The following is a 25,148-nucleotide window of genomic DNA, read 5'->3' as shown; positions in this document are numbered from 1 at the left end:
TCTTTGTACTCTAGATTCTTTGGTTTTACTTTAAATGTAGCTTTTTTCTTTGAGTCTTGGAAAACAGCCAGCAATGTCTGAAGTTGAGTTCAGATTTAGAGTTACCATTACTATTACATTACAGTCCTGTTATTATGTATATATATCCATATATATATATATATATATATATATAGTTTTAACAGGATGTGGTTTTTATCATTATTCAGTACACATTCAGGCTCGCTTATACTGAATCAATAACCCAACAATTGCGAGCTGTCAGTGAAAACCATTTCATTCAATCATTCTATTGTGGATGACTGAATGTCTGATTGAAATGCACAAAATATAGAGAATCTTTTGTGTTTGTTATGGATTTTTCTTTTATTTATCCTTTCATATATGTTTTTTATATCTGAATCTTCTATACATAACCAGAAATGTCAAAAACAATGGTATCATGGCCGTGCAAGCAGCACTTATTTAATTTAGCAAACGAATACGAGTTTCAGCACGAAGTGCATGAACTTAAATGACAAAGGAATTGTACAAAAAAAATGATTTAATTAAATTTTATTTGCAGCACCGATAGGACTTTGGATTTTAGCATCATTCTCTGTTGAAATATTGCTCTAATTCGAACAATGAGTTTTAATTGGCCGGAGAAACAAGGGTTAATTGGCAGAAGGTCTGCAGCGATAACTTTGCATACATTAAAACGCATTTAAATTTTCAATCAAATTGAACAAGTCTCAAGTCGGAAGAAATCGGCCGTTCCACTTCTTTCCTTCAACTATGCTTTCCTATTTATATGTGGCATATGTAAATAGAATCTTATCTTTGCTGATGACAAAAGAGTATAAGCTTTCGAATTTCCTCAAATTTAATTCTTAAATTTACATTCTGTTAATGGTAAAAACGAAAAGATGCAAGAAATTGAAAATTTATTGTTAATAAAGAACATCTCCTTTTAAAGTTTGTAATAAAATATTCGCTAGTAAAATACTTAATAAATAAAAATCGTAATAGATTATGTGTATCTATTGGTATTTAGATAAAGTGTCAGCAATTTCGATGTATTTATTTCTTTTTTTTTTAATTGTGCTCTTTCGACACAATTCCATTTGAACTATTGTGTGATGTGAAACCATAATCCCGTTTCAAGCACAGAGCAATAAATAAAAAATCACAATTATATTAAAGAACTTCATTTATTTTTTTGAAATATTACTCGAGAGTTTTTGGTATATAACAATATGCCATATAATAAACAATATATACCATATAATATATATGAATATATTATATATGTATGAATAATATAAAATGCAACGCTTCAACACATTTGCTCTAGCGGCGAAAGAGAATAAATAAAGAGGCACAAAGAAGTAGTTGAAGGTGGCACGCAGACCGAACACACGTTTTATTTTTAAAGTGAATTGTTTTAAGTAAATTATTATTAATTTTTAATTTTCAATAAAAGTTTAATCACACTACATATATGTTATTGGATATTATCAAAAGAACATAAATGTTTTGGTACAATTTCATATGTAGTAAACTTTTTAAAGATTTTCTGCTTTTTCGTTTAGCTTAGGTTGAGTTGATCGGGCTCGTAGCTTGGAAAACATGAGTTGCACTATATTCTTGAAGTAAAACGAAAAGGATATAGTTCGGCTCTCTGAACCTAACCTCATCTAAGGAAAAAGCTTTGTAATTAGATAAATTTATTAAAAATAATATAATAGGGGTATTCAGGCAACTGATTAGTTGCCTAGTAGATTATTACAACAAAAATTTGCATACAAAAAAGAAACTAAGCAGAGAATCTACTATTTCGGAGATTCACAGATTAGTGAAAATTTGATTAATAGTGCTGCCAGTACCAAATGTCGGCGCTATGATCATAGGGTGTCTTTAAAAGAAAATTCGGAAATAATAACATAAATTAATAAATAAAATTCAGTAAAACTATAATTTTTAAACGGATAATATATAATTAAAAAGTATAAAATTGAATATTCTACTTCTTAATATATGACACGTTTGCAGTTTTAGCTATATGATGAATTACATAATATGATAAAATAAATTATATGATAAATTTAAATGATACTAAAATTTACGAATATTTGAGTATTTCACTGTTAACATATGTTTCGCTTTTGCTGTTGATACGAGTGCTGCCAAGGTATTTGCACACAACAAACTAATCAGATTACGCATTTTGGGTCGTTCAAGCAACTGCCTAACATCAAAATGTTAATATTTTTTTATATGAAGTTTTTGAATCAACTAAGCAACTAATCAGTTCCCTGAATACCCCTAATGTTTTTAATATCAAAAGCTAGTGATTGGGAGTGAACAATTCATATAGTCTCATAGTGGGAAAGAACTGGAGAGGTTGAAAGTAAATTTGGATTGCAATAATATCCGTAATTTTTTTTTTAAAGTTGATAAAAATTAGGTCTGGCATTAGGTCTGGTTGAAACAATTGCCACCATTTTTAAAATATGTTGCATGTTGTTTTTGAGATATGTTGTGTACTATATGATATATTTAAATTGTAAACACTAAAGATTTATTAATTTAAATAAAAAAAAACAAAATGAATATTAGAAGGCCAATGATTAGCATTTTTAACTTAACTATTTTAACTATTTCCAGTGAACATTCACAATTGACTGATATTTGAATTTGGCTCCACTAAAACTTAATATGTAAAAATTTTTGCGAGTAATTCTGAAGAATTTAAAAGCATTGTTGTTGCTTTACATGTTTTCTTTTGTAAGTTGCTAGTATTTTTTGATTTTTTGCTACTCTGAAAGAAGTAGCAGTAAAAAGTAAAAGCTACTATAGCAGTAAAAGAAGAAGAAGCTAAGAATACATCTATTTTCAACACAATTATCGTATAAGGTTATGATATCTACCAGAAGGGGGCAGTAAATATATGATGGCCGGATTAAGGCGCCATATTGTTGACAATGTACTATTCAGCTCTTTCGTTTTACATAAACGAATGAAAATATGTAACCAATTGGATATGTGATTTAACTCAATGTTATATCTAACCAATTAAATTTGTAAAGAAATAACAATATCTTAAGTTTTCCGAAGCATGCAAACAAAAATTCAACGAATTATAAAATTGTGCTTATCTCGAAAATGCATATCTGTTGAAACGCGATTTCACATTAAAAATATTTGTACAAAAAGCAAATACTGCAATCAAAATGAATTTTTTGGTTAAAAATTCTGATAAAAGTTATACTTACAATAAAGTATTTTTAATATACCTCCACTATGTTACATGTGTTTTTGTTGTTGGTAAAAAAATGAAGCATTGAATTATTGCAAGCGCTTGGCTTTGGTTGAGAGTACAAATGCAGGGATGAATATACATACATTTTATATAACAATATAAATACGCGTTTGCATGAATACACCCATATATACAAACGTATGTATTGAGTATTTATGCATGTGAGTACATGATACTTAGATTCTGTGCTTTCAACAATAAATTGCCTTTATTTGACTTTAAAGCATTAAAAGAGAGATAATACGAGGACGCCTTTAAAATTTTAAATGAAGGTGTGTGATGTTCTATATCATTTTCTACACTACTTAAAGATGCTGCTGATATACTATTTGCAAAATAGATAGCAAAGAAGGATGGGCAAGCAGAAATTAAGCCTGTACTGTCTCCATGCATCATGTAAATTAAATTACGGGTTCGTGAGTTTCTATTTTTAAAAAAATTATATTTTATTTAATAATATATTTAATTCATTATAAAATATGTTCAATGTCAATTTTACTTAAATTATGTTTTATTAATTTGTATTTTATTAATTTGTATTAAACACAATATGACAACCGAACTTCGCCAATCTTTTACAGCATCTTCTTAAATGAAGACTATGTTTTACCAACTTCTTCTAACGACTGACACTTCAAAGTTTTTCCTTTGATGTCTGAAGTCGTTAATGAAAATCTAAAGATTGGATTGACCAATCGAATTATAGCTTCTAAAATTCTTCAGAATATTCTAGAAGCTTCTTATCTCTATCCTATAGGATTGGAGCTTCTATTTTCTAAAGCGCCTCGTAAGCGTCTTTAGCTTTGGCGTCAGAAGCCAGATGACGAGATTCATGTCCAATAGTATTTGGACATCTCATCGCTCAAGTATTTCAAATGATACTTGATATATTTTCTGCAAGACACTTGCAGTTTAAAAAGAAAACAATTTGCAACAATGTTGCCATAAGAAGTACAGACATTAAGCCTGATTGAAATTAAATACACAAACGCGCATAGACATTGTGAGATATTTCAATGCGCAATACTTGGATACGCATACTTAAGACACGAAAACTATGTGGAAAGGCAAAGTGCCGTTATGGTGATACAGGGTGTTAACTTGTATTGCACGTGTAAATAAGTTCAGTAGTGACTACCATACATCCGTTTTCTGGTTATCAGAATATAGTGATTATCACAGTACATATACTAGCACACAAATCCCTAATTCTGAACTATATCAGATATATTCCTTCATTAGTGCCAGGGTACTGTGGCATTTAGGGTAATTGCATCACAGATGAACTTGCTAGTCAATGTATTATCACCGATATTCTTCCCAAAAAGAATAGAGTAAGAACTCTTTTGAGAATTGAGCATATTCTCTGGTACTGTACAGCGTTAAGCAGAATCTATAGAAGTTTACTACTTTAGAAGTTCTTAAATAATATGGAATAAGTCTTAAAAATAGATTTTTGAAGCATTTGTTTTGCTTTTGGTTTTGTTCAGAATGGTGAAGAAACTTTTGATTGAGACCCGATGGTATCAAAACGATGCATTATGCCTAAGTATGTAACAGCAACACGGGGACAGTTACTTTATATATCTACAAACTAATCAATACCTGTAATTTGATAAAACAGTTAATTTTTCAAATAAAAATAAACGAGGTGTCAAAATGATTCTACTTGCCCCAAGTCTAACCTAATCTAGCTTTTCATAAAGCCATATAAAACAAGCAAACTAAATTATTTTTTAATGTTAATTCTTTTGCCGAAAGTGACGCGTCTTATGACAAAAGAAAGAACTAATTAAAAGTTAGGAACGTTCGAATAGAAATAAAAAGGCAACAACAAAAATTTTAGTTGACTTATTGAAATTTGACTGACCGTACAACGCTGTTTTGAGTATTGTCAAGTAATCATCATCATTTTTAATTTAATGATATTATATATATTGTAACCAGTTTTGTCAGATATGCACAAATACTTACACTTCTAAATGATAAACTCTTCAGTCTCTAGTAAGAGGAATAGAAGGAACACTAAACCTTTTATCTTATGTTTAGATCTTCAGTCAAGGCCACAATTTTTCGAAAATTTTTTTTTGAAACTCGGCAAAACAATCAAGAACCATATTGATGGTTTTAGAAAATTCTTAAAGAAAATAATGTGGCCAAAGTTATGCAGACAGTTTTTGACTTAAGACAATTCGTGTCAAAGAAATACTGAAGTAAATTATTGCAAGAAGAAAATGTTCTAATCCTAAGGGCACTTGGAGAAATTACATAGAATCGAATATGGACTTGTCCATAAAACCCAAACCTACATTGAAGTAATATGACGATTTTATCAGAAACATATATAACGCAAGGAAAACTGATTGAAAATAAATGATCTTATAAATTCAAATTAAAATTTTTTTTTTTCGAAAACAAAATTTCCTGAAAAGTGCAGTTTGGTCAACCACACTTTGGGATCCATAGTACATTTTTCTCTCTTTAATAATACAAACATTTTTCTATGTGTTTTGTTGGCAAAAATGATATGTAGGTATGTTCATGGTGAAGTAAGTATCATTGTTAGGTGTATAAACTACATGTAAATATAAAAGTCAAATAATTATTAATAAAAAAAAATATATTTGAATAACCACATATATATTGAATTGTAAAATTTTTCAATAAAAATTTAATGTTACAATTCCACTGGCATATTTAAACCCAACAAGAAAACTCTTTTAAATATATCTGAAGACATCTGTAAGAATAAAAGTTGTTAAGTAATATCAAAAACATTAATTTAACCACCTCATCAAAATCCACTGCCTCAGCAATAGAACTTTTACACTTGAAATTTTCTGAAATTAAGTGAAATTGATTGGTTAATGAGTAAACAAATATATTTGAATAAAAGAGTGCTACACCTATAGGGAACAGAAAACGATCAAAGGTCATTGAACTTTAACGCATTAATAGGTGCCATCTATTGCACGTTGATCGTTGACGATATAAAAATTGAATACACCAGAAAGAAGGTCTCTTTTCTTTTCTTAGACACTAAACAGTGCACTGCAAATATGAAGACATTAAATTCTCGGATATTTTTCTTGTACAACGTGAGATTCTTAGACTTAGACCAAGAAATAGCTGACGTGCGGTATAAAAATTACATTTAAAAATAATATAAAATTAAAAAAAAAGAAACGTACAATTTATTTCTAAGGTTTAAATTTGCAAAAACTGAATTGTTAGATATTCAATATACACGAAGTTTTACATTGAATCTTATATTATAAAAATTTAATTTTGAAACAACGAAAAATTTTTTTTTCAAATTTTAAATAATACAGCACACGTAGTTTTAACAGTTATGTGTGTCTGTGTTATATCACGTTCAATATTGTCAGTGGTTCAGTTGTAACTGTGGTTAAGATATATATATTTGGTCTAGCTTATCTTCGGGTCAGAAGTTAGAGTAAATCGGAAGTGACAGAGTCTCAAAAATAAACTTTTTGTAAGGACCTTGGACAAATCTGAATTTATCCCAGCTCTAAACGAACCATAAAAAAAGGTTCATTACAATATTATGCAAAAAGGTATAAGCTTACTTGCGTCGTTGTCTACGATCAATGTAATATTGTTTATTTTCATAGAAAATTTTAAAGCAATTTTCTGCATGACTATGCACAGTGGCAATGAAATTCTTGAAACCTAACTGAGGCATCGATTTTGTGTTGTTAGATGCAGCGAAGAAGCAGTAGTGTAGTTTCCAAGCGTTTACTACAGTGCTATCTAAACACTGTACCTATAATGACCACCACCACTTTTTGCCTCTAATCCCGATACGATTATAAGCAACTCCATTGTCATGTAAATCGAATCAACGGAATAATAATTAGTTGCGATAGAGATTGAATTAATTACTTTCATGTATTTTTAAAAAAATATTTAAAGTCAGCCGTGAAATGGGTTAACGAAATGACGAAATGGGTTAAATGAAAAACAGTTAATAAATATCTCCTTTGTAGCTTGAAGATAACTCGTATCAAATTTGACACAGTGCTGAAGTTGAGCAGCTACCTAACTGTGAAATTTACATCTAATTTGTCAAAGCACAACAAATAACTTGGAGTTAAAGAAAACTGAAGGATTGAGTTGTATATTTAACATATTTAAGTCAAGAAAAGTCAAATATAGTTATAGGGTAATAAATATATCGCCTTACCGATGGTTCAATCAATATAAATGGACTTAAAAATTATGAACATCTATAACTACTAAATAGGAAATACATATATTTTATATATTCTGGTTATATGTAGGTATATAGGTTATATCTAGGTATATTTTTAGAAACACTATGAATGCCACTCTGATCTTACTTAAATGTAGTAACTAAGAATTATGACTATTAATTGTCCAACCTTATATTACAGAAAAATTTGTAGTACAGATATTAAAATATTCTTTATATAGATTTAATTTAAATAATTTAAAATTTTTTTTTTTAGTTAATCTTTCAGTAATCCAGTGCATCACTTAAGCAATATATGTGTTAATAAATTCTATGCAATTTCTTTATATAATTGTGTCTTTTGTTTAAATTAATTTTGTAGACTGAACTGTAAGTCATCAGAAAGTTAATCTATGCTTGCCATATTTAAATCTTCATTTGTAAATTCAAGCACAGAAATTCCTATAAAAAGGAAAAGTCGTCAGTGTGAAGGCCATAAATTTTCGCTACGCAAAGCCTTATACGATATGGGCACAACCATGACACCATGCAATAACAATTTTTATGTTGCCTTTAATTGAAATATATAGCATAAAAGCTGTTAAATCCCAATATTAAATGAATAAAATTTTATTATTCAAAATTGATGTAAATGTAAACCTCTGTTTGGGCTTCGGTTGCTTTGGGTGCCTTGCCTTGCCTTTTTTGTAATTTCATGTATTTCATCAGTAATTATAAGGAGCAAAAGTTTTTAAAATTTACAGAAATTCATTTACAGAACTTATACATTTAAGTTAAAATAAAAATTATATATATTTTTGGTAATTAAATAAAAAATTTTTGTCTGATATAAGCTGCGAAACTTTTTTTAAAGGAAATAAATTTATCTAATTCAATTTACGTAGAGGAAGTAATTTAATTAAATTTGTTACTTTGTATAAGCTTTGTGCTATCACATAGTATATGAGGATGAAAATCTTACTATATACAGTTATAGTTTATTTATACATAAAGTACTTATTTACATTTGAAATTATTTAGTAAAAAAGTAAAAGCTTGATTTAAAATAAAATGAATTGGAGCTTTATATTGCTATTTAATTCTATAAGTTTTGGATACTTGCTTGCGAAGTTGATAAAGCATTTATCTCTTCAATGTTTTTTACAGCAGTTACATGTGTAAGTTCAATTAAAATAATAATTTGACCAGAATGTAAATTTTGAAAGGAAAAGCAGATCCAATGATGTCAAATGTGTTTTATGTGAGGGAAATCATCCTGCCAACTACAAAGGATGTCAAATCAGCAAAAACATGCAAAAAAAAATGTATTCCCAATTAAGGCCTAAGGCACCCGAACTTCAAATTCAAGAAAATCCTCTGCCTACTCTGACCAAAAATTACATTAAGAATTCTCATGCATCACAAACATTTGCACAAATAGTGAAGTCAGACACCAGTAGCGCAATAGAGGAGAAGCTTTCACCAATTTCAAATAATTTTGTGGAAGAATTCCGTAAGATAACAACGCTGTTGAAGCAAATGATGCAACAAATCGTAAACAAAATTCTTGATTTAGTCGTAGTTATATGGAACGCAAATGGTCTATCACAACATTCTGTCGAAATGAAAACCTTCTTAAAAATAAACCCATTTTACGACGCTTAGTTTCTTTAAGATTCCGAACTACGAACTTTATCACACAATGCAACCCAATGGTAAAAGCAAATGGTGGCTTTGCGATCCTCATAAGGAAATCAATAAAACATTAAAAAGTAAAACCAAATTTCACGAATGAAATTCAGGCAACAAACATTGTAGTATAAAAAAGATGGCGATATGACTTTCTCATCACTCTACAGCCCACCGCGTCACAGTATTTCGAAGAAAATGTACCTATCGTTTTTTCAGTTGCTTGGATCTAGGTTTCTAGTAGGCGGAGATTCTAATGCCAAACACTTGAAATGCGGTTCCCGCCTAATATCCTCAAAAGGAAGACAACTTTTCGAAGCAATTAACGTACTTAATCTCCACACAATTTCAACAGGTGAACCCACATACCTGAAAAATACCTGATTTTGCAGTATCAAATGGGGTATGGGGTATGATACTTGTGTATACTGTGATCAGCATTGGCGCGCAAAAAAATCACTCCATAACTTTCAGTATTTTCTAAGCGAAAAACTTAAAAAGTGATATTAAACTCATCACAAATAATTGAGACAGTGACTCTTAAATAATATTAATAAAAAAATAATAGTGCCCGATAAAATAAAATATTATTATATTTATTTATTTTTGCGAAAAAAGTAAATTTTGATTTTGTTTTCGAATTTGTTTACTTTTTTCCAAATTCACACACACTTGAAAACAGCTGATAGGGACAGCAAATAAAGCTCAAAAGCTCAAAAACAAATTTACAAGAAAAGTTTGTGTAATTGTGTACTTAATAACAAACTTATGCTAAATAAATAAAATAAATATATACGCGAAAGGACGCCTCAAAAATTTATTGATTGATAAATTTGTAAGTAAAATTTTAATTTATATTCTATTATATTATAAATTTATATTATACTAGCGGACCCGACAGACTTCGTTCTGTTGAAAAGATTTGAAATGTGGCAGTTTTTTTGTTCCTACCTATTTTATAGTCGGGGCAAAAAAATTTTACTGAACAGAAAAGTCACCCTGATATGTGGGCTTCAGCTCGGGTGACCAAAGTATCTTCTCTTCTAAGAACTTTGGCCACCTTTCTGAGATCCACTAAAAACCCTCGACAAAGATGTCTACCAGAGGGTTTCAAACTAAGAGGCGAACCTAGGGACAGTGGAAACCTAAAGGTGATAAAAATATAAAAAGTGGGTGGCTCGCTTGGATAGTGGAGATAATGATCTGCAAAGGATGTCATGGGGATTTAATAAACATACCTACAATAATCAACAACTTATTACAAAACACAAACTCATCTATTCTGGTTATGTTCTTGTCTTCTTGTATGTAAAAATGAATCACGTTTTTGTGCAGTATGAGTAGATCGGGAATTATCTTGGTTTTTAGCGATTCGGGTTCTTCTGCCTAAATTACATCGTGTTACAGGAAGCATATCGAATATAAATTGTGTGACATGCACAAAACACCATACAAAAAGAAAACTCAGTAAAATATTACTATGTATTTAAATTATTTACAGCTCATATATTAATGACAGTATTAAATTATTATATTTGATATTTGAAATATTTGAAATACTGATGATGTTGCTTAGACAACAGTGAGTGTTTGTAAAGTAATATGAACTTTATTGATTCATTTTTCGATTCATTTTTATATAAAGGATATAACTCTATTGAATAGCAGTAATTCGATTTTTTCTCGCCGTAAAAACCATCTTTGGACTTCAACGAATATTTAAAAAAAAGAATTGACCAAATTGGTCCAGGCGTTGTTGAGTTCTGCGCTTACCAACACATTTTTCGATTCATTTTTAAATATAAGATTTGTATTATTAATATATATTTATATTTTTTTAATATATATTATATTTTTCGTGCCATTTAAAATAGGACTTTTAAGGTTTATAATTGCTCAGGTTTGGCGGCTCAGTTGACTTCCGCGCTACCAATCAAGATATGCCAATTAATAGATCACCGCCTTCGCATAGCGGAGGCACAAACCACTCACCCATATGCTACCCAACAGCAGATGGTAGTTCTGAGAAGCCAACTACGAACCAAACAACAATGCTAAACAACCAAACCCAAAGGCAACGCTCATACTCGGTAAGTGAAAATTCTTGCAAACAATCAAGCTACCAACCGCAAAGTCCAGCAACATCTTCGAAAAATAACACAGCATCAGCGCAACATGTTAACATATTGCCAAATATATTGCAAAAGAATAGTAACATAGCAAAAAATCCTGATTCACCCAAAGTCCGTGGCATGGATAAATATATTCAAATCATAAAAAGAAAACGTAGCCCGAAACAAGAAAATGCTAACAATGCAATCTCGACAAAAACTCGAAAAATAGAAAATATTTCGACAGCGAATCGTTTTGCCGTTCTAGCCGAAGACGATAAAAATACCAGACCCGCCCCCACCCAGAAACCGCCACCCATATTTCTGCGTGAAAAAAATTCAAACGCTCTTATATACTCCCTAACACAAAGTATTGGGAAAGATTCATTCCATGTTGTGCCTCTTCGTAAAGGAAATGTCGATGAAACAAAAATCTCGATCAACGAAGAAAAACATTACAGAGCAGTTGTAAACAACTTCGAAAAAAATGGAAAAAATTTTTACACCTATCAATTAAAAAGTGCCAAAGGATTAACAGTAGTTATAAGAGGAATAGAACCAGATTTGAATACAGCAGAAATTAAAGAAGCACTTGAAGAAAAAGGATTTAAATCAAAATCTATATACAACATTAAAAACCGCGATAAAGTTTCGACACCACTTTATAAAATAGAGCTTGAACCTGAAGGAAAGAAACTCAAATCGAACGAGGCTCATCCAATTTATTCCCTACAATTCCTACTACACAGAAAAATATCAGTAGAAGAACCGCACAAGCGTAAAAACCCGGTGCAGTGTACTAATTGTCAGGAATATGGACATTCGAAGTCCTATTGCACACTTCGTAGTGTTTGTGTTGCATGTGGCGACTTTCACCGCACTAAGGATTGCACATCAAATAAGAAGGACCCAACAACAAAAAAATGCGGAAATTGTGGAGGTAACCACACCGCTAATTATAGAGGATGTGTAGTATACACTACCGAAAAACAAAGAATGTTTCCAGCATTGCGTCCCCGCTCTCAGTCAGTAATCCCACCACACCCTACTCAAATGCGATCTCAGCCAAATGCTCCATCTGACTCCAACAATACGTGTACACAAATATCATATGCAAACGCTGTTAGAGGATTCACTGGCCCAAGCAACGTCCAAAATGAAAACTCTACTAAACCATCTTCAAATATTGAAAACATGATCCAACTGTTTATGGAAAACATGACACAATTTATGAACACCATGCAAAATATGATGCAGGGAATGATTCAAAATCAAAATATCTTACTTTCAATCCTATCCAAACCATGAATGCAATCAAAATTTGCTTCTGGAATGCTAACGGCTTAAGTCAACATAAAAACGAACTTGTATTGTTTTTACAATCACATCAAATTGACGTCATGCTGATCTCAGAAACCCATTTTAACGAGAAAAGCTACTTTAAGATACCTGGTTACATACTCTACGATTCGAAACGCATCGTTTCGAATCGTATATAAAAAACGCAAATATTCATAGAGATCTTCGAATTGACACAGTCACAGATGTAATTACCAGCAACACACAAAAGTACAAAATCAAACTCAGGAACCATCAAAATCCACTTGCAAGCAACCTTACCCAAAGCGCTGGTACACAGCGACTCAAAAAAAACTACATAAACCCGGCTATTCAAGAATAACGCCCGACATGGTAACGAAATTGGACGAAGCTTTGGCTAAGGACAATTAATTATCTACTTTTCTTTTTTCAAATATTTTAATACAGCAATTAGCAGCGAAAATTTATTGTTAGTTCTAAGTTGATTTTTAGTAGATTCAATAAAAATCAAAATAAATTTAAAAAAAAAAAAAAAAAAAAATGGGGTATGTATCCAGACAACTACCTGTAAGTCCAATTTTGACTTGTCATGTGACCACTTGCCAATAATAATCACTCTCAATGACTGCTGTGAAATTATGGAAAAATGCATTTTTCATAAAAAAAATACTGATTGGAACAGTTATCATCAACTTATTACAATTGCTCCAAATACCGAAGTCCAGTTGAAAACTGATTTTGATGTGACTGAAGCAGTAAAGTATTTCAACTCATGTATCCAAATGTCTGCATGGGAATCAACTCCTCCATTTTCAAAAAGTGTTAAGCAAGAATATCCACTTAACATTAGACACCTAATCAAAGAAAAGCGAAGGATGAGAAAACATTGACAAAAGACGATATTCCCTGCGGATAAAACTCCCTTAAACAAATTATGTAAACTAGTTAAAGTCCTTCTTATAAAGTACAACAATAATCGCTTCATGTGATACAAAATACTCCCTCTGGAAAGCCATAAAAAAGAACAACTGACCGATTGCTTTTCAACCACCTATACGCGAAATAATGGTTATTAAAATATGCCAGATATCATGAAACAAAGGATAAATTTTCTACAAGAGCCTTACCAGTAAGAACTTCCACATAAAAGATATTCTATTAATGAAGTAGCGAAGTTAAAATTAAAAAAAGCTCCAGGATACGGTTTGATCACAGGCATGGCCTTACAGCAGCTACCACTAAAAGGATTTGTATTTTTCAGTCATCTACTTAACGCTGTGATAATAAGGGGGTTTATTCCGCCACAGTGAAAGATAGCGCAAATCTCCATGATACCAAAACCAGGGAAAAGCCCAGAAGACGTCAATTATATTGACCAATAAGTCTACCTCTGATCTTGTTGAAAGTTATGGAAATCCTGTTTCTAAAGTGCCTTATACCGATTATTCAACAAAACAGACTCATCCCTGACCATAAATTCGGCTTTCGTCAAAAACATTGCACAATAGAACAAATTCATAGACTTGTCAGACATATCTGTAGTGCGATAGATGGTAAGAAATATTGCACTGCGGCATTTATGGATATTTCACAAGCTTCTGATCGAGTATGGCATGAGGGTCTTCTTTTCAAACTAAAACTGAATCTAACCCTAAATTTTTTCATATTTATTACATTATACCTCTTGGCAAGGCAATTTTTCATTAATCATGGAAACGAAACTACAATACTTCATGATATAGGAGCAGGAGTACCTCAAGGTAGCATAATGGGACCAATGCTTTATCTTCTATGTACTGCGGATCTTCCTCTTACCGATGAGGGTGTTATCGGTACATTTGCAGATGACACAGCTATTTTATCAGTTGACAGTGATCCAATTCGTGCTTCTACCAAACTACAAACCTGCCTTAACAATGTTGCTCTCTGGATGAAAAATTGGGGTATCAAACCAAATGAGTCAAAACCTGTCCAAGTAACATTTACTATAAAACGTTCTGCGTGCCCGCCTGTATTAATAAACAATACTTAATTACCATAAGCTGTAGAAACAAAATACTTGGACATACATCTGGATAGTAAATTAATCTGGAAACCTCACATATTTATTAAGTGTAAAGCCTTGGGTTTCAAATTGCGAAACTTATTTTGTTTCCTCAGCCGAAGTTCCAAACTGTCACTAGATAATAAGCTACTTATATACAAAACTGTACTAAAACTTATATAGAGTTATGGAGCCCAATCATGGGGTACTGTAGCAGACTCAAACTTGGCAATTATTAAGCGTTTTCAATCTAAAACACTACGCATGACCACAAATGCACCTCGGTATATAACGAATGAACAGCTGCATAAACAACTATGTGTTCCGACAATTAAGGAAAAAATATCTCAAATTACAAAGAATTACGTTCATCGCGCATACATGCATCCAAACCCGCTAGTTACACACCTGATGTCCCCCTCCAACACTTTTACAAGGCTAAAAAGAAAAACATCGAGAGACGTTTTAGATATGTATATTCACACACTTCTATTTTAATTATATATGGATATGTCACTGGACATAGTCCATACGTGCCATTCTTTTTTAGATCGTAATAACTATAATTACGATTCATTTTAATATATATTACTTATTGTCATTCATACCTGACAGATTGTAATAAAATAAATGGATTATAAAAAAAAAAAACAGAAAATTTGACCAAAATAATTTTCCGAACAATTTTTCAAATAATTTTCTATTTCAATCTCAATATTTTCTGCCTCATTTGACTATTGTGATGTGGTAACAAAATTTCCATAACCGCTGAATGTCATCTAACCTCCGATTGCCTTATCTTTTATTGAATTATGATTTATGTGCTATGATTATCTCTGTCGTTATCAGTGAAGCATACATTTTATTAAATTATTTCGTTTTATGGAAACTAAATGTCAAAGTATTGCTATGTTTTAGTTTAAATGGAGATATTAAATATCAAACATTATTTATTTGAATATTTAATAATATAATTTTGATGCATAATAAATTCCAAACAAGATATGAAAGCATAAATAGAATACTTTATATGTAGTGTTTGTTATTTAAGAATTTTCTGTTTGAAAAGTAGTTGAATAAAATATCGTAATCACATTTTTTAAAGTTCACAGAAATTAATTCGGCTATATTTATCTGGTTTTAAGCGCACATATTATGTAGTTTAAAAGCACATGTGTGTAAATTCAGTACAGCCTCTAAATGGAAATAATTGTTCGTTCAGATGTCCCGAATCGATGCAGCTTTATCTGTTCTCTTACGATCTGCAAGTGTGTTTTCATTATCAAGTCGAATAAATCTTAGTATTATATTGAAGAGGTCGCGAGACATTGGTGCTCGTATGAGAGCGCATCAGCGTTCCGCATATTTTCTACATTAGTTTTGTTGTCTCTCCGTACATCAACAGCAGTAAGAATGCCCAAAAACGCATCGAGTTCAGTTGAAGTGAATGGCGAACGTTTATAACAATAAGGAAACCTTTATACCATTATTATAAACTTCACAAATTCTTTTGGCTTTTCGATTAGTTTCTTGAGAAATATGGTCATATATTTCTGAACTCAGTCGAGTTGAAAATCTCCTCTATAAACAGCATACTGTTTGTTACGGGCCCACTATTATGACGTAGCAAATTATGTGATCTTATTTTTGCACAAAAAGGTATAATAACGTTTTGTGAACTTCCTAGGAGGTGTAAGTACAAATTAGAACTTAAAAAACAAAAAAAAAGTTGGACAGGGGAAGATTTTTCATATCTTATATATGAAGGCACAATTGAACCGTTGTCGCCTCTTAACGTTAACGTTTTGGGCTTTGTCAAGTACCCATTATCAAAGGCATTTTGACAAATTTTTTTGTGATTTAATTTTTAAATACTTTTTGAATTTAAGTACCAGGTGTTAAACTTACACCCTATTTAATTTAAAGCGCAGATAAATATTTCTTTGACAGTCGACCTAAAGCGGAAGTTAACTTGTGTTCCTTTGAATTAAAGTTGTGTCAATTTTTTGCAAATGTTTACCATCAAATTAAGTTGCTGCGCTATATTAGAGGGAAAATATGAACCACATCTATACATAATTAAATTAGCTATCTTAGTTTTGTGTTTTGAATTTTGTATTATGCTTTTTTGTCGAAATATTATTCTTGCATCAATATTTTAAATTTTTTTTATATGTAGACTTTTATTCGGGAGCTTACAACATAGAATTTATGCTAATTAATTCCATACTCGTTTTATAGCCAAAGATACAAAGAAAAAACTTTTTTCATCACATCCTATAATGAAAATCTTTTTATATATAAAGTTGGTTTTATGGCAATTGTCTGTATTTATCATTCTCTAGTTGTTTGATCTTTTGATCTTTGTGGAAAGACGATTAGCAAGAATACCAATAAAAATATTACATTGTCTGCATTACAAAACTGTTTCTTGTACTGTTTTGTGTGCCCCTTTTTTAATATATATGGTATACTATATTATCTGCATTAAAAAATATTTTTATAACAAAAGCTACTATGTTTAATTAAGTTCGTAAGTAATCAATTCATCTATAGTTAGGAGCCTAATAAATTGATAATCTTATTACTTTTGTATTTGGTAATTATTGAATAAACAAGAATAAGAATATAGATTTTTTAGTGACGGGCTAAAGTTCGCTTTTGGAGGAAATGAAGTTTGTTTGCAGTAAAAAAAATTATTTTTGGCTAAAATGTAGTTTGTTTATGAGAAATGAAATTGAATTTTTGTTTGTGAAGATCAAAAATATTTTTGAGAGAAACGAAATAATTGAGAGAAGAGAAATAAATATGAAGAGACATGAGAGAAGAGATTATGTTGCTCATCGTTTGATATTAGTATTGCCTTTTGTTTTGAAGCATAGAATGCTTCTAGTTTTACGTGAGTTGTGCTCTAGTGTGGTCGATTTATTTGTTAATTGCGCAACGAAGCATATTAAAAAAAAATTTTGCCAGAAGTGTTTTTTTTGATAAATAATTGAGTATAAAGTTTTGATTTAGTTTTAAGTAAAATTTATTCTAAAGTGTTGTTTGGATTAGACAGTTAGTAAAATAATATAAAATAAGCATTAATGAAAAAAAAAACTACTGCGTTTTACATCACACACAGCTTGCATATTTTTGGTTGTTTGCCGGCGCGAAAACGGGCGTCATTTTTGTTTGTACCGAAGATTGTTTGTACCGAAGATAATTACACGAAGATAAAAATCTACCGGTAGACGTGAATTCAGTGAAGATAAAAACAATAAAATTTCTACTGATACTGATACTAAAAATTCTACTGAAATCTTGCAACGGAAGTTCATTTTGATGTGGCTTTGCCGTTTCAGCACAAAGCTTTGGATATAAACTGGTATATTTATTTCATGTAATATTTGAAAATTTAAATAATAATACATCCAATTTATTAGTTTATCGAAGATACTAAACGCATGTATGGTAAGCCGCTAAATTTTGACATTCCGTCTAATTTATTGCAGTCGAATTATCAAAGCTACCTCGTACAAAATCATCAGCTACATTGCAAATTTTGGAACTTATAGAAAATGAAAATATTGGTAACGTTATCAATTAAACTTCACTATATACCATAAAATACCATAACACCATAAAAGAGAAAACTGCTTTAATATCTATAACTACTTTGCAAATTTTTACTTATTTATTTAGAACAACAAAAAACAGTAGCTGGGTTGATGTTGCTTCCGTCATTTTGTGGATATTTGCAGTGCAGATACAGCTATAAGAGGAATTTTAAAAGAGCGACAGAATAGAAAGGAAGAAGTGCAGCCATTCATTACATTAATTGGATCTCCGATTGAAGCAGCGTGGTTACACGTAGCAGATATAAAATATATTTTTAATAGTTCACAATAAAATAAATAATAAAATAAATTTCTTGCAACTATGTGGTTGTTTTTTTTATATGAAATTATTTATAGGTAATAAAACAATTATTTTCTCACAAACGAAAAGAAATTTAACACAAAAATGTTAAACATTACCGCCAATTAAATTATTTTTGAGAGAAACCAAAAATTTTTTTGTTACAACTTAAGTTTTCATTACTCACCAAATTAAATTTAATTACTGCAACCAAAATTTATTTCCTATAATACATGAAATTATTTTCAGGCAAACAAACTTTTGTTCCCGACAATAAAACTACTTCTTTTCCAATAAATGAAATTACAAACAAATTTCAGTTGTTCTCTGTGTGTAGAACTTAGTCTATTCACACAAATCCGTAACAAAGTTTTTCCAAAGTTGACGATTTCGTGCCATAAATCTCAGTTAATTTATAGTTCTTAATGTTTCATTTGTGATTGTTTGACGCCATGTAATTTTTGGGCATCCTCTATTTCTGTGGCGTTGAGAGTTCCAGAAAAGTCCACTGTGCGTAATATTGTTTGTTTGCTTACGTAGCGTGCGTCCAAATCATCTATATTTCTGCTGACGTACTTCTTTTTCCATTGGTTTTGGCCACTAATGCGCCATAGTTGAATATTTATTAGACTAGGCTACCAGATTCTTAAAATTGTATGCAAACATCTATTGTACGTATTACTTATTTTTATTACTGATAATGAATAAATAATTCGCTTACAATTTTATTAAATTATATGCTATAATTTAAACAAAAAAATTTTATGATATAATTTATTATTAGAAATTAATTATATTATATAAAAAATTGCCAATGCTTTCAGATTTTTTGACACCAACTATTATAACAATTGTTTGCTTTTTCTTCTTTTTTAATAGGTAATTTTTTAAAAATATGTGTGCGATCATTTATGAAACAATTTACGAATCATAAAAGTATAAATTATCTTATAATTAATAAATTTCGAGAGGTTTCGAACATTGGTGAACTACAACAACAAAAATTATTTTTATATTATTTTAATTAATTGAATTTTTGGTTGACCATCAAGCTGTTTCGAGTATTGCCAAATACCCATCATCAGTGATCTTGGAAATAATTCTTGTATTTAATTATTCGTAAATAATACAACTCGTGCCCTGCTAAATTTGAAGCTCAGCGTCAGCGTTTATAAGCTGATCCAAAGCTGTACTTGACTTTTTTGTTCACACTTTTTTTTCGAGTTTTGTTAATTTGCTGTAAAAGTTAATTAACAAATTTATTCGCTGTGTTATATACCAGGTGTACCGGTATGAAGTGAGCGTAAAGATACAACAAATGTTCCGACAGGGAACATTTGTTGTGAACGAACCTTTATTTCTTTTTGTTTGTTTGCTATGACATGTGTGAAATATATATAGTATACATCAAGTCATTGAACAGACAACATCATATTTTTTCAACGTGTTAAAAATGTCGAATTTTATTCTAGAAAGTGATGATTTGCGGAAAGCATTAATTTTTTGTTTTCATTTGAAGAAAAGTGGTGCAGAGTCGTATCGAATGCTTGTCAAGGCATATGGTGATCATGCTCTATCAGAAGCAACATGCAAAAGATGGTTTCAACGGTTCAGAAATAATGATTTTGATGTGAGAAATGAAGAACGTGGAAGACCGCCAAAAAAGTTTGAAGACGCCGAATTGTAAACGATATTGGATGGAGATGACACTTTGGGTCAAAAGCAAATGGCAGAAATGTTAAATGTTGCACAACAAACAATTTCTGACCGTTTAAAAGCTATGGGAAAGATCCAAAAGTGTGGAAAATGGGTGCCACATGAATTGAATGAAAGACAGATGGAAAACCGAAAAAACACTTGTGAAATTTTGCTTCAAAGACACGAAAGAAAATCGGTTTTGCATCGGATTGTTACTGGCGATGAAAAATGGATTTATTTTAAGAATCCTAAACGAAAAAAAACATGGGTTAATCTCGGGAACAAACATCAACATCGACTGCAAAACCAGATCGATTCGGCAAGAAGACAATGCTGTGTGCTTGGTTGGGACCACGAGCTCCTAAACCTGTGTGAAACCGTCAATGCTTGGTCGCTATGAACAAACAAACGATAAAATTTGAACCATGAATTGATCGAGAAACGACCAGAATGGGCCAGAAGACACGGCAAGGTAATCCTGTCCATGACAATGCACCTGCCACACAAGCAAAACGGGTTCAGGATGCAATCAAACACTTGGCTGAGAGTGCTACCCCACCCGCTGTATTCACCAGACCTGGCTCCTTCCGACTACAATTTGTTTTCATCGATGGGACACGCATTGGCTGAGCAGCACTTTCATTCCTACGAGGAGGTCGAAAATTGGGTGTCTGGTTGGTTTGCTTTAAAAGACGAACAATTTTTTTGGCGTGGTATCCACAAATTGCCAGAAAGGTGGTCAAAATATGTAGAAAGCAATGGCCAATACTTTGAATAAAATGTTTTTTACTTTCCTATTAATAATTAGTGTTTTATTTTCACCAAAAAACGCTCATTTCATACCGGTACACCTAATATATTATTAATTGTTAAATTTTACTATTTGGTACTACTGTTCGAAAGCTTTATATTAAATACCCCAAAGATTGTTAAAGTAAAAATAGTCATTACTGTCATATTTACGTCAAAATCAAATTTAATTAATTAATTTCTATATACTACTTGGATCGATATCGGTGTAATCCTCTTTTATTCATTCCGTTTATATAACTTATTCAATCGTTCTTAGACAGGTCCACTCTCGAGTATTTCGCAGCTTCGACATTTGTGTCCTTTCTATATCGCGGCTTTTTTAAATTTTGCTCTACGTCATTAGTTGGATACCTGCAATTTTTTGTTATAATCAGAATATAGTATTTTATGCTATTTTATTACCAAATGTTAAGTTATTGTTTTGAATATACAGTGACTCCTTCGCATAATCGGACAAGCATTTGTTCGATACAAATGCGCTATAATCTTAAAAAGTATGCTAAAAATATAATTTTTTTTGCTTTAATTAATACTTAACATAGTTAACTATCTAAATTATAAAAAAAAATTTATTAGTTATTATTTCTCATAATAACTGTAAATATAAAGTAAAAAACAGAACCAACACAATTTTTTGGGCTCAACGCATAATCGGACAAAGTGAAGCAGCAATGCTAAAAATACTGTTATTTTACAAATATACACTTCAAAACTACAGTAATAATTCTCACAAGGTTACTTACATTAAGATAAATATAAATAATAAATTATAAAATTGTAACAGAAATTAGTAATAAAATGGCACCAAATGAAAAGCAATCTACTGTCAAAACCGTTAGAGAAATTGCCAATTTAGTTGGAATAAGTAAATCTACTGCCCAAGACATTATCAAGAGGTTCCGTGATGAGTTTATTGATCAATAAGAGCAGAGCAGGTCAAGGCAAAATATTAAATGATTGAGAAGAGCGTTCGATATTGAAAGAAATAAAGAAAAATCCTTTCAAAACCGCTAAAGATCTTAAATTTTCATTAAAATCCTGCTCTGGAAAAGATGTATGCTTAAATACTATTCGCAATACATTATATAAATTCGATTATCACGGAAGAATTGCCAGAAAAATAAAAACAAAAGAATAAAATATGCTAAGGAATATTTACTAAAAACAGAAATCTGTTTAAATCAGGTAAATTGATGGTAAATCATCTTAAATACATTTTCATTGATAATTTTCATTTCTTTAAGATTTTGTTCACTGATGAAAGTAAATTTAATCTGCATGGATCTGATGGTAAGATGTTTATATGGCGTAAACCAAATGCAGAATTCAATCATCACAATACAAAAACCACTATAAAACATGGAGGAGGTTCTGTTATGGTTTGGGGTTGTATGTCAAGTGCGGGAGTAGGTAATTTTATAGATAGTAAAATGGAAAAATTTGGATTCCTCGACATTATGAAACAGAATGTACAGCGAAGTGCAGAGAAATCGAGTATCGCAGAAAATTTTGCTTCTTATCAGGACAACGATCCCAAGCATACGCCAGGCGTAGCAAAGCTTTGGTTGCATTTTTGAGAGGATTAAGGTCTGGGCTGCAATTAAGACCTTAATGTAATTGAGCATTTTTGGACGAAATTAGCTAGGAGAGTGTACCAAAAAAAATTTAACACAATAGTACAGCTAAAGGAGGCTTTACTTGAAGCATGATACTCAATTGAGCCAGAAGTGTGTTAAAAATTGGTAAAATCAGTTCCAAATCGTATTCCGGCTGTTCTGGATAACAAAGGATATGCAACAAAATATTAAATGCCACATTTCTGCATTTTTAGCATGGATGCTTAGTTTTGTCCGATTATACGTTGAGCCCAAAAAATTGTATCGGTTCTGTTCTGTTGTATCGGTTCTGTTGTATCGGTTCTGTTGTATCGGTTACTTTAAATTAATAGTTATTATGAGAAATGTTTTTTTTTTTTATAATTTAGATAGATAGAATTATATAATTATATAATTTAGATGTTAAGAATTAATAAAAGCAAAAAAATCATATTTTTAGCATTTTTTTTTAACGTTTAAGGCATTTATATCAAACAAATGCTTGTCCGATAATGCGAGGGGGTCACTTAAAAATGTAACAGTGACTGTAAAAGAAAAATTTCGCTTAAAGTTTGTTCACGGTTTTTTGTGCATCGTCACATTGGTGATAACAGTGTTGTCCAGTAATAAATGTTAATATATTAATATCTACGTATTTGACAAAAATGCTACTTTCTACATATAGGCATTTAAATTTCGTTAGAAGATCAAGTGGTAAGGCGATAATTATACAGAGATATTATTCATACCAAATCCACGGCAAACGAAATCAACACTTCGTTAGTGACCATTTCCAAGTTGCTGACAATTCCTATTTGCGATCATCAATAAATCGTTCCTGGACAAACGAAATACACTTTTCGTTAGTGATCGTTCAAGGTGTGACAGAAATTCACATTTCTACCATGAATTCATTGATTTCACAACAGAGAAACCTAGATTTCAGTAGAAAAACCTCTGTCTACCTCATACGTCATATCATCGCAAACTTTTCACTGCTCCTATCAAATAAATTTATTGTAGGACGGAACCTGGAATTCAGCGAGCGAAACCTCGGTGAAAAAGGTTCGTTACAGGCTGCAGAAGCTATATATTATATAGTGTATTTCGGCTTATAACACCTCTATTGTTACAGTAGTTTATGATTACATGCAGCAGATTAAATTTTATCATGACCATAATTGTGTTCATGTATTATTTAATAACACTTAACAAGTTTCGAAGTTTGGCCAGAAGTTATGGTAAAGTTTCGCCGTGTATCAGCCAACTTTATATCTAACAAGTCGACAGTTCGAATGAACATAAAACTTTAAGTTGAAAAATAAATAAATTTAAAACTTTTATATTAATTTCTCTTAGTTATAGTTTGCTGTTCATATTCTTTAGTTTTTGTTTTCTTTTTTTTTTATTTACTTAAATTGCTCATAAGTCGCATTGTGCAGTTTTTCCTCAACCCACAACAAATTGCATTGCAATTTGCTGCAAACAAAAATGTTCGTTCTCAGATGCCAAGTAAATTGCTACAGTGGCCGTAAGGCAAGAATTTCCGACATCGACAATTTGTGCTGATAACCTAAAATGGGTTAAACACGAACGAAATTCTGTACTTTTAACTGCATTTTCATTTATTTGCTCATTTTTTCAAACATATTTTATTTCATTATTTGCACTTTTCCTGTTGGCTACTACAAAAGTATCTACGCAAAGTTGAGTTGCAGCACCGGAAGAAACATAGCTGCTCAATGGAACACAAAATTGCGAACAATATAAAATATCAGCTTTCAACATAAACGGCTTGGATCGGAGAAATAAATTTGCAATTAAATGAGTTTGTGTGCTTACACACTTTACATGCAAACTTTGTTTCTGTTTAAGTGTTGCAGCCTTAGTTGTGCCGCATTTTACTCTAGCACAATGTAACACTTAATCCAGTGCTTCTAATATGCTATGCACTGCACTGAGTTTCTCTCCGAAATGGACAGAACTCACAAAACAATTTTATATTGTGCCAGAAATTAAATAACTGCGAAAATTGAGTCTAGAAAGCGCTCGGACGAAGTTTAATTCTTTAAAATTTTTAAGCTAAATTTTGAATAAATGTTAAATTAGTAATTGGAAGAAGTGTACAATCTATATATAATTACGCTAACATAAAAGTTTGTTACCCCTTTTTAACTGTGTTGCCGTTGATATATATGGATAAAATTTATACCGTTGGAAAGGTGAAGATGTGCAGAGGAACACAATGTTATTTTTTCGCATGTACGTTAACGGAAACACAGTTAAAAATGCGTTGGCGTAAATTTAGCGACTACAACAACAAAATACATGTGTTTTTCAAAGTTTTTTTTGTGACGAATTGTGTATTGTTTACGGTCGATTTGTGTGTGCGATTTTTTTCCACTTTTGGAAAAAAGTGGACTTTGTGTGTTTGGACTTTGTGGATTCTGTTACA

The 25,148-nt window shown here is 31.1% G+C and overlaps 1 protein-coding gene and 1 long non-coding RNA gene across 2 annotated transcripts in view; one reads left to right on the top strand and one right to left on the bottom strand.

Annotated features, from left to right (window-relative positions):
- LOC119687641 (guanine nucleotide-binding protein subunit gamma-e) overlaps nt 1-25,148 on the bottom strand; it is a 558,820-nt gene that overhangs the window by 29,081 nt on the left and 504,591 nt on the right. The gene's annotated exons all lie outside the window — the stretch shown is intronic.
- Nucleotides 17,972-18,558, top strand: LOC119687642. Its single transcript, XR_005253213.1, has 3 exons — nt 17,972-18,054; nt 18,113-18,259; nt 18,372-18,558. It is a non-coding gene; the product is annotated as an uncharacterized LOC119687642 (long non-coding RNA).

This window comes from Teleopsis dalmanni, chromosome X (genome assembly GCF_002237135.1).
Source record: "Teleopsis dalmanni isolate 2A chromosome X, ASM223713v2, whole genome shotgun sequence".
NCBI classification, from domain to species: Eukaryota; Metazoa; Arthropoda; class Insecta; order Diptera; family Diopsidae; genus Teleopsis; species Teleopsis dalmanni.
Note: the sequence above shows the minus strand (reverse complement) of the source record. Positions and strands in the feature narration are given on the sequence as shown.